Source organism: Lonchura striata, chromosome 6, assembly GCF_046129695.1.
Source record: "Lonchura striata isolate bLonStr1 chromosome 6, bLonStr1.mat, whole genome shotgun sequence".
In the NCBI taxonomy this organism is placed as follows: Eukaryota; Metazoa; Chordata; class Aves; order Passeriformes; family Estrildidae; genus Lonchura; species Lonchura striata.
The window spans coordinates 58,345,026-58,356,362 of NC_134608.1; the positions used below are offsets into that span (position 1 = coordinate 58,345,026).

Sequence of the window (11,337 nt, forward strand, 5' to 3'; positions counted from 1 at the left end):
TCAGCAAGGACACTGCTTTTGCACCGATTTTGTATTTTAGAAGGGGAGCTCAGGCATCAGAAAATTAATTACATGCATAAGACCACATGAGAAACCTATGGAGAAGCAGAGATGTGAAACCAAATAGGAAAGTCCTCTCTTTCTGCTGGTCATTCTGGATTTCTCCTGACAATTCTTTCCATTTTCTACTAGCTTCCATCTCATTTTGGACACCAGTGTCCCAGGAGATAGTGTAACTTTATCTCTTTCTTTTGTAAAACACTGAAGCTCTTAAAGTGGTCAGGATTAATCCCATGACTTTACAAAAAATATGCAATCTTGGACAGCTAGGGAGGAAGCCAACAGAATAATACAGCATTGTGTTATCAAAACAGTTCCTGCTCCAAGACATTCTGTGTATTTAGGCTGCAGTAACCACATGGCACAAAAACACCCCAGGGAAGAAAGGGAAGGGAGCTGTGACAGGCAGATTGACACCAGTGGTGGGTTTTCCCTGGGAATCTCCAGGACAATCAGTAGTGCTCCCACATTTAACACAAGGGATCACCTTACCAGCCTCTTCATGTCACACCTCCCTTGTTTTTCAGAGGACCTCGGGTTTCCTGGGAAAATGAGTACCTTGGATGTTCATGATAAGGGAGATGTTCTCAAAAGCATTGCACTTTTATCTGAGGTCTTGTCCCATGGTGGGGGGAAAGCTCTAGTACAACATATGCTAATTTGGATATGAGGGAGATGCTAGAGTATTTGGGAAATAAGAAATATGTCATAAATAACTCCAAATCTGAAGAAATGAGATGCCTGGGAAGTGAAAGCCCAAGTCAAGAAGACTTGAGTGACTATTTGGAAAAGAACCTACATTTTTGAGACCAGTTCTGCAGCAGGTCAAGCTTTAAGGCTTGGCATATTTGGAGGCAAATTATTATCATCTAACTTCAGTATTGCAGTTCTAAATTTCAGATTTTAATGACTCAGTAAAGTCCCTAAGTTTGAACATTGTTATGTTTGTTTTGTCAAAATTCTCACAGCTGTTGGCTAAGTTCTGTCTATCCCACCCTGTTTGGTTTGAGGGGTTTTTTGGGTGTTGGTTTGGGGTTTCTTGTTGTTTCTTTGTCTTATTGTGCTGGAGCAGGCTGCTTCTCCTCCAGACCTTGTAACGCTTCCTAAATTATTGATATCAACCAAAGGGGAGGACCAAGGGAGCTCTCTCTTATTCCCAGAACAGCTGAGAGAAGAAAGGGAGTGTGTAACTCCTCATGTTTCCAGCCCTGCCCGGCTGCAAGGTTTGCCCTCTGCATACAGTGGAATTTGATTTCTCTGCTGGCCTGACTGCAGGGTAGTTACTGCAAACTTTTGGCTGCACAGGGAAAAGCAAGGTGGGGAGTTTCCTCATTAAAAGAAGCAGTGGCTGATGCTCCCCACACCTGGGAAGGGCTGGAAAGATGAGCAAGACCTGCATCCCAAAAAGGATGGCAGGACCCAAGTCTGCTCCACTGAGCCCTCTGAGCTTGCAGCACAAGGACTTCTAAAGTTCTTGGGTGCTTCTAAAACTGAGATTGATGGAAAAAATAAATCAGAATTTCTGCCTCAAATTACTTGGATTTGCTTCTATTGCTTTACTGTCTCAGATGGACACATTTCATGGATCCTGAGTTTAAATTAGGGCTGAAGGCAAAAGTCCTACTTCAGTCCTGGGACCCAGAGCAAGGCAAAGAAGAAACATCTTCACTGGGAGAAGGGGAGGAGATTTTAATCTGAATACACCTAGAAAGCCAACTGTTGCCTTGTAGATACAAAGAAAAACTAGCCCTGTTAGCTTTAAATAATGTACATTTCCAAGATGCCCAGCTGTTAATCATTAACCCTGTAGCAGGTTGAAGCACAGACACAGATGTTCCAAAAGTGGTTTTATTTTCTGAATTAAAGAGAATGAAGCTACACATTAGACAAATTAAGAAGAAATTCAAATATTTACACCCAGTTGAAACAAGATGCTGGAGAAACAGGCATGATAAAATTGCTGCAATTAAATGTAATTTAATTTATAATTCTGAAAGCATGTTTCTTCCAAAGGCAGACTTTGAGTTTTCCTTATGGAGTGTATTGTTGTGATGTACAGATTTTCCTGACTTCTTACGGCATTTTAATCAACAGCCCTATGATGTGATAATATTCCTAAAGCAGAAAAATAAGTGACATTTGTTTAGACATAATTAATGTAATATTTATGTTGCATGAGGCCGTGTGATAAAGCCTTGTTCTCTTAGTCCATTTGCTTCTGATTACATTTGTGATTTTTTTATATGACCAGACATTCTGACGCCAACTATTTTACACTGAGCAGATGTCATGTAGTAAAAATGGGTGCCAGATGCTACAAGCCACATAAGGGTAATTTGTTTAAGAGCTGGCTCAGACTTTGTGCATTCAATTACACTGTATAGTGAGCCTTATACAATCATTTGGGTAACATGGCTAACTTCAGATATACATTTTAATGAATGTTGAGTGCATTCAGAACAGCGTGCTACATGCAGGGTGCTCAAGGAATTAATTTATTTGTTTGTAGTACCTAGAAAAAAATATAATAAAATATATAGCCAGACAGTTTTTGACAAGGATCAAAAATTTAATTAGTGTTGTCAGCTGAATTTCCAAATTGTCTAGGTGCTGCTGATTAGAAGTCAGGGCAGGTGCAAAGTGTCTGTTTAAGTTAAAGAACAGAATTTTTTGCTTCATTGACCGTTTTGTTATTGTGTTTTAGGATATGAATACCTACCTATCAGAAAACAAGCCATTGAGTATTCTACTTCATCCTCTGATGAGGAATTTGAATCCAAGCCTTCATTAACACACAAGGTAATCTTGAGTTGGAAATAGAAAGGTATTTCCTTAGTTGGGTTGTACTTAAAATTCATCATATGATTTTGATCTAAAACACGCAGCAATTCCTCGAAGTGGGAAGTGGAACGTTGGAGGTTGCATGTCATGGAGAGAAAATGCATTAAGACAGATGAACATCAACATTTCTTTTACCTCTTTGGACTTTTAATTTCCCCTGGTTATACCAGTGCTGACAGAGGAGGCCTTAATCTGACAAACAGAAATGTTTCACTGAAACTGCTTTGAAGCTGATTCTTAAGTGGCACTAATATGTAGCCCAACAAGCAAACTATTGAAAAAAATAAACAGATGCAGATTTCCTCTGGGGGAATACAGACTCATGTGAGAAGTGCTGCAGAAAAGCATTCTGTGGCTCACACACTTGTGCTGGTTAGGATAAAGTCACCCCTAGGCCCTGTACCCCAAAAGGGCTGACTGCAGGAGCAGGAGGCAGGGGGCTGCAGCACCCTGAACGTTCCACACCCAGCTCTGACGTGAGGAAACACAGCTTTTGTTGTCTGAACAGCTCATCAGAAATGTGTTTATCTCTTTCCTGTGCAGAATATCAGCAAATGTAATTAATAGTATGAGGCGGCCTTTTAATTTGCTGCCTTTGGGGGGTGGAGGGAAGAGGAAGGAAAGCAAACTACTGAAAAAGACTGAAAGATATGAAAGCCAAGTGGGACTTTGAATGGAAAAAGAGCCAAAGCACAGCGATGTGTGGCAACACATGTCCCCAGTGGCTCTGTGTCAGGATGTGCTGAGATAGCAGGATTCTTCATTCATCTTTCCTGTTACAGGATAAATCTGTAGTAGAATAATGTTACGGTGAATTAAAAAAGGTTCAAATAAAATAGAGAAAAGGAGGGAGACATGGGTGCAAACTGGATAGAAGTGGCCCCCAGCAGTTTAGGCAGTCATGGGGAGGGAAGGACCAGGCAGGGAGAAGGCAGAGCTCCAAGAAAGCTGCCAGAAATGGGAAGAAGGATCAGCTGTTGCACATGGGCATTAGCAGTGATTCAGTTCTGATGCACATTCCCCACTTGGTGTGCTCCTTTCAGCTGCCTTCTACCATCCCTTTTCATGCCAGTTCTGGCTGCTATTTTGCCAGTGCCAACATTTGTATCTGGCAAAACTTGGTGGGAAAAAAATTAGGGACTTCCTGGTTGGTTAATTTTTTTAAATTTTGTCCAGTCTATGGTGCTCATATATCCTGCCTCCTCAAAAATGCCTGCCCTAACCACAGCCTTGAAGCACTTCAGGACAGCTTGGGTCAAAGGGAAGGTGGAGAAATGGCAGGTGATTCCCTGCCCAGCCCTGCAGCATGTGCTGCAACAAGTGCCCTGGGGAAAAGCAAAAATCTCTGTAATGCAGCTCAGAAATGCATTAGGGAATGTTTCATAGGGCTTCAAGTAGTATCCCATGATGTGAATTTACCACTTTATAGCTATAGCAATGGAAATGGGTAAAATTTCCTTAAACTGGTGTTTTCTCCAGCCTGTGTATGACCATGTATAGTGGGATGTTGTATACAGGCAGCTTTGTGATTTGGAAATGTTTTATCAATGCTCACTTAGGGTTGCCTTAGGAGCTTGTAATGCATGTAAATGTTCCTACAGGGCTGTTTCCCTTTTGCCCCAGCAGCCTGCAGCAGCTCACCCTGCTCTGGGCAGGGGATGGGGTCAGACTGTCCCCAGGGGTCAGTCCCAACCTCAGTGTGTTTCTGGGGGAGCTTTGAGGAAAGCTGCAATGGCATATTTATGCTTTGATTGCCTTTTTCTTTCCCTCTGTGTCTTTTATAGGCAAAAAGGGCTTTCAGAAAGAGAAGGAAGCTGGAGAAGGAGACAAAGCAGCTGATTAAACAAGAGGAGCTGAAGAGGCTTCACAAAGCACAGGTGAAAATGTAGCTCGCAGATGTCCCCTTTGTCTCCCAAGAGTGACTCGTGAGGATGGGGGTACCCAAAACGGGCCCTGCACCTCCCCTCACTCCTCAGTGTGGCTCACTGCCCTCTGTGCTGCAAACCCCCAGCCAGCAGCAGCAGGAAGGTGTGTGTGGCAGGGCCCTGCATCTCTCTGGGGGACAAACCCGTGTCAGATCATCATAATTACCATCATAATTTTGCAAATGTGCATGAAGAGCAAGAGGGAATAGTGACTGGCAATAAGAGAAGGGAACTGAAGAGGGAACGAAAGGGGAAATAGCATCAACTCCGTAGAATGTAAGAAACTCAGCCATTACCTCTGTGCATTACAGGAGGATACAAAAATACAGTGATGGCTTTTGTTCTCTCCTTGCTACAACAACGAAAGTGAATCATTTTTTCCCTTAATGATGGAAAGTCACTTCATTTTATACAGGCCCTGCTATTCAGAAAATGCTAGGAAAGCTCTGGACTCTACTGATGTGCTATTATTTCCAATTGCAGTTTAAGATTTGTAAATGCACTTCTGCACAATTTGATCTCAGATGTACCATATTTAATACATGGAAAGAGAAGCTGTGTCTTAGTTTTTTATCTGAGAATTGTAAATTATCTCCAGGTAATATTTTGTGACTACTCTTGTTTTAATGCTTTGTGGAGACAATGAAGTCCAAACTTTTTGAATCATCTTTCGTAATTGTTAGGCTGTTGCTGAGGGCTTGGCTTGGAATGCCCTAATACAGCCTGAAATGTGAACTGCTGAGCATCTGTCTTTGACATTTCAACCTTTTAAGGTGTTTCATGCTTTTTATCCCCCCCACACCTCTAAAAGTTTTATTTCAAAGGGAATGGACAATGGATGTAGAAATCCTTCCTGAAGTGCCACTGAATTGTCACATCTACTAGACCCTTTTCTTTCTGGGTAAAAAGCTGGTGAAATATGAAAGCAAACCAAACAAAATCCCATGGACCATCAAATAGCTAGCAGAGCTTTCCAGCTGTAAACCTTCCCTATTTATATGAGCTTTACTAATGTAATATCTCGGAATATGTCTCCGAATATGAAAGTATTGATTTTTTACATGTTGTGAGACACAGAAATGTTATGATTTCTTTTTTACAGTGGGAGAGCTAAAACTCAGAAAAAACTGAGGTTATTTTGGTGCCTGTGATACTAACATAAAATTGTGACAGATACCCAGTGGCACATTTAAATTGTTTAGGTGCCTGGTACACTCAAAGAGTTGGCAAGAGCCATGACTCCTCTGAGACCTTTCCAAGCTGTTTCTCTAAGCACTGAGACCATCTTTTGTCTCGGAATTTTTTTGTCTGTAGCTTTTCTATCATTACATTTTTTCAGGCAATCCAGCGCCAGCTGGAAGAACTGGAGGAAAGACAAAGAACTTTGGAGATTTTTGGTGTCGAACTGGAGAGAGAACTAAGAGGAGAAGCAGGTACACAAAGCAGTTTGCTTGTTTAGTGGTGGGATTTTTAACCTGTTCCAAAGCAGAAGGTTTAATGGTTGTCATGGAAATAGTTTGGTGCAAAGTCTGAAAAGGAACAATAACTGGAAGGACAAAAATTATTGATAAACCTTTTTCTCAAACTCTGTTAGCTCAAGCACCTTTACATCAAATGCTTTAAATTTTCTCTTGGTTATCACAGATTTGGAATTATTGACGATGCTATTGAACATGAATTTGCATTTACCCCAACTCTGCCCCCCTCTCCTTTTTTTTTTTTTTTTTTTAATTTAAAAATCCTGAGCTTAATTTCATCTTGTGGAGGGAACCAGTGAGGTTTCCAGGAGCTGTATCTCAGTTACCAAGCCAGCAGCAGCCCATGCCTAGTAACGGAGTCTTTAATGACTTTCCTGGAGTGTGAAATGCCATTAATATGATTAGAGCCAGTGGCCATGCTATAGCAACAGCAGCCTGCAGGCACACACACAGAGCCCAGCTTTTCCCCCAGGGGCAGGCAATGACAGGGGTGTCCCCTGGCCCCAGCTAGAAGCAAGGTTTCCCTCACCTGAGCCAACACTCCCAAGCACCCAGGGCTGTGGGATCCTGCCCCTGGCACTGCTCCCCAGCACACACGGGGTGAAGCAGAGGTTCAGGGCCCCCGGGCGCTCCTGCCAGGCTCAGAATGGGGCTGGGCGTGTCAACCATGCCCATAAGGGACTTCAGAGGGGGCTGTGGGTCTGTGCTGAAGGGACTGACAGACTGAATGCAAATGTGTCTTTATTTACCTCCACTTCAGAAAAGTGACCCTCGTGTTTTCCTGATAGGCAGTTGCACAACATGGAAAACCCAGATATGTTTTGGCACCTGATCTTGTTGTTGTCTTAACCAGGCAATCCAGTCCAACCCCTCCACGCTGGCCTATTTAATGCTGTACTTCATAGCAGCTTTCACCCCTATCCTGACACTGCACTAATCAGTTCACCAAGAGGGCATTCACCCAACCTTTTGTATTTATTAACTGATTTCCTAGAATTGATCGTCTTAGTCTAGTCCAAATTTTATTTAAAAATTTATCATCTATTTTTCTTAAATGAAATCATAATCCTTTATCAAACAGCACCCCCCTTACTACCTGTGAGGAAGTCTGCTAAAAAGGCTGTTAGAATTTAGAGAGTTAGATTTTTTCTTCTGATTTGAATAAAGGTGGTTGTTTTTTGTAAATATAGAGGGATGAGAAGCTTCTAGCTCTTGGGATAGACACGGAATACCAGGATAAATGGCCTAGAGCCACTTCTTGTTGTTGCTGTTTTGACAATCGCATTTGCTAAGGAAGGCTGCCTGCCAAGAGATCGATGCTTCTCATTCTCTTACCATCCCTGGTAATTGGATTGCCCTCATTAAGGTGAAAGTACTGTTTTTTTTCTCCCTGTTGATTGTTTGTGTGTAGGTGGCCCGTTACAAATAGGGCAGATACTGAAACGTAGGATGTTACTGTCTCTCAATAACTCTTCTGGTGCAAAAGCACAAAACCATGAGCTTCCCAGACAAAATGTGAGTGCTTTGTTGCTCATAATAACATATGTGTAATGATGCAGGATTTGGTGAGTTTAATATTCTGTTCAAGCTTCCTAAAAATAATGAGCATTATTTTTTAATGAATGACCAGTGTTTATTAGGTTAAGTTGTATTTAAGCAGGTCTGCGCTTATGCAATTCAAGTGATTTAATAGGTATTATTAAGGTAATTAGAAAACGATCACAGTTCAGCAATAATATTGAGCTACAAAGGTTGTGAATAACCAGATTTAGAGGCAGGCCTGCAAACACCAGTTTTCAGTGACATTTACGCAATTCTCCTCTAATAATTCTGTAAGCCTGGGATGAATGGCCTCTTTGTTAGGGGGAGTTATTCATTAGCTCCTCAACTGAATTAGAAGAGAACATGCGTGGGTGCGAAACAACTGCCATGAAGACTGATGAGCAAAATGAGGTTTTGATGATCTCGTAATTGTAGTGACAATAATTCATGCATTAGGAAAAAAAACCACAAACTCCCAAAAAACACTCCCAAAAAATGAGAAGAAATAATATCAGTCCTATGAATAATTTTTCATGCTCGTTATTTCCTTTATTCTGCTTCAAAATACCAAATAATAAATCATTGATGTACCGTTGCTTTGTTTTCCACTGACATTTGTGAAGGCTTATGGTGAGCTTCTGCCTACAAGAAAATACAGAAATAAAAATCTCAAAACATGTTTTCCACTGAAATTAGCATAAGGTCTCAGTTGACTAAACAAGTCATGAACAATGATGGTAAAGAAGAAAACCTACATTGAGAGAACATTAGGAAATGTCTCCATGCTTTGGAAAGTGAATAAATATCTGCACATGTTGTAGCTAATTTTTGATTTCACAAAAAACACATCCGAGGTGTCTCAGAATTTTCAAAAGAGTCGAAAGAAATCAGTTGCAAGCCTGTAGAAATAAGGAATATGAGGTTTAACTGTACCTAAAAAGGTGCAAACTGGCCAGGATCCCATTACTGTGTGATGACTGTAAGAAGTGACAGTGAAGCATCAGTCTGGAGAAGAGAAGGTTCAGGTTTTGAGAAGAGTGTTCAGTAAATACTCCTTCACAGCCTATACAATTCCCTCAAAAATGATGTAAATAGAAATACCTATGATGTAATTAGAAGAATGTCTGACTTACAAATGGATCTCAGTTAGAGTAGACTCGGGTAAAGCAGGAGGAAAGGTTTGCTTTAGCAAAGCTGTAGAGAAAAGCCAACATGGCTCACAAAACAAACTCACAAACTGTTTTCCCTCTGGCCTATAAAAAAGATCTGTCAAAATGCATCATCCAAAATGCTTCTTTGGTTTGTTCTGTTCTTGGAAGGCATCAAGCACTCCATCAGACGTAAATAAGTATTAACATTGCTAGTAACAAACATTTGAAAAGCTCAGGGAAAAAATGCCAGTGGGAGCACTTAGGGGGCATTCTGTGGGATGGAGGAGGAGGCAAAACAAGGGCTACTTTTGTTTCATCTTTTTGTGGATTTTATGAAAATGAATTTTTTTTTTTTGCAAAGTGCATTATCTTTGCTTACCTCAATCAACCTACAATACACAGTCTTTTATTAGAGATACAGAGTTTTTAAAGTGTAAAGGGGGAAGTTTAAAAGAAAGAATATTTCTGCCTAAGCAAGGAAACAAGGCAAACGGAACAGTAAACTTTTGTGTCTGTGCTGCACTTATGCATAACAGCAATTGCAGTGTTTTTACTGACAGTAAAATAGATCAAATTTTGATGATGCCGCCGTTTCCTATGGTGGTGTTCAAAGACCTAAGGTTCTGAATACTAATACTGCATCCCTGAATTGGATGGGTGAGAAACTGGCATGTTCCAGCAAGGAGCACTCCTGCACTCACTCTGGAAATACTCTTTATCACCACTTGCTGACCTGGAAGATCCCACAGGAACACATCCATTACTGCCAAGTTCTAATGGAATCAGGCAGGAATTGAAGAGAGATTGCTCTGCCTTCTCCCACTGTTTATCCTCCTGTTTCATGGTAATTTCCAGCTGGGGTCAAGTCCTGATGACAACTGTAGACCTGCCCCCATGCCAGCGTGACTCCTGTCCTTGGTAACTCCTCTGATGCTGGCAGGAGGTGCCCTGGGTTCCCTGGGATGGTGGTGTCTGGTGAAGGCATGCAAAGGGGCTGGTGATCCCAGACACCCAGCAATTCCCCTTGGCTTAGGCAGGTGGCTAAAGGGCTTCATTGGGTGATGCCCAAGAAGGTGGGCTTTGAGCTGCTGCTTTAGCGTGGAGTCCAAACCCTGGCTCTGAGTGAGGGGCAGCTGAAGCTGTGGAGACAAGAAGGTAACTTGTTGAAGCACATTTAAAAATGACAACAGGACGGCATCAGGAACACTGCTGAACTGCCCAGGGCTCTGGCTGTCTCTCCCCTTGGCCATCTAGTTTAATGATACTCTTGTAATTGGTGTCTCTGGAGTTTTAACTGGAGACCTTTTGAGTTCAGTTTCAGTGCTTTCAGTCATATAAAATAGAGGCGCAGTTCCTCTTAAAGTAGAAGAAATCGTGTAAGCTTCCATCTACAGAAAACATCCAGGCTGGTTTGTGGGGATTTTACTCTTGGTTATCTAGCATTGTGATGTAAAGACTGAGGAGGAGAGAGCTTGTTTCCCTGCCTGCTGGCAGTACTCCTTTTTCTTCACCCTGTATCTGGCTATCTCTGCTTCCATGTGTGGTGAGGAGTGCAGATACCATGGGCTGGGGCAGGAGCACAGGCTGGCTGTTGGCTTTATGCTTCTGAAGGTGCCAGTGTGTTGCTCGGGTTGTAGCCTCAGCCTGGAGTAGTGTAAGATATTTGTCTCCTACAAGTGATCACTGTTTCGTGGCAGCAGGCAGGAATCTGTTCTGTTCCCACAGAACAGATGTGGGAGGTGTGTTGGCAGTGCCATCAGTGTTGCTGTAATTCTGCATCGAAGGGAGGTGGAGTGGCTTTGTTTCATGAAAAAATGAATGCAAAATGTGAAGTCATGAGGATGTTAAAAAGAACAGCAAGGAAAAGAAATACATATGTGCTCTGACTCGCCGTTTGAAAACACCCAGGGGTTCTTCATTGCCAAAGAGTTTTGTGCAGATGGTATTTTAGGAGAGTAAAAGTCCTTACCCTTACCTGGTGAAAGAGATCCACCCTTTTCTTCAGCAAGACAGAGTCAAGCTGTGAGCTCTTTGGGAGAAAGGCTATTCATCAGATGTCCTGGCCCAAAGTGTTATAAAACCACCCAGTTATCATAGATTTGTCATTCAAAGCAGATGCAGGTTTAGAGGCCAGTTGACAAGTGGAGGGAAGTTTGCAGAGGATTTGGTGGTGTGTCTGATGTCCACTGGAAGCAGGGATTAAGTTGTTACTTGCCAGTGTGTGCATCCTGAAGGCTGATGGTGTTAATGGAATATCCACTTAGACACAGTTCAGCTCTGAGGCCCAGTTTCAACAAAGAAACTGTCTTATCAAAGGCAGAGCTAAGAGACAGAAATAGT

At 42.0% G+C, this 11,337-nt stretch overlaps 1 non-coding gene across 1 annotated transcript; it reads left to right on the top strand.

The window, feature by feature from the left end:
• The first annotated feature begins 2,762 nt into the window (after nt 1–2,762).
• Nucleotides 2,763–6,264, top strand: LOC110469123 (uncharacterized). The gene is made up of 3 exons (XR_013340113.1): nt 2,763–2,859; nt 4,686–4,778; nt 6,166–6,264. It is a non-coding gene; the product is annotated as an uncharacterized LOC110469123 (transcript).
• The last annotated feature ends 5,073 nt before the right edge of the window (nt 6,265–11,337 follow it).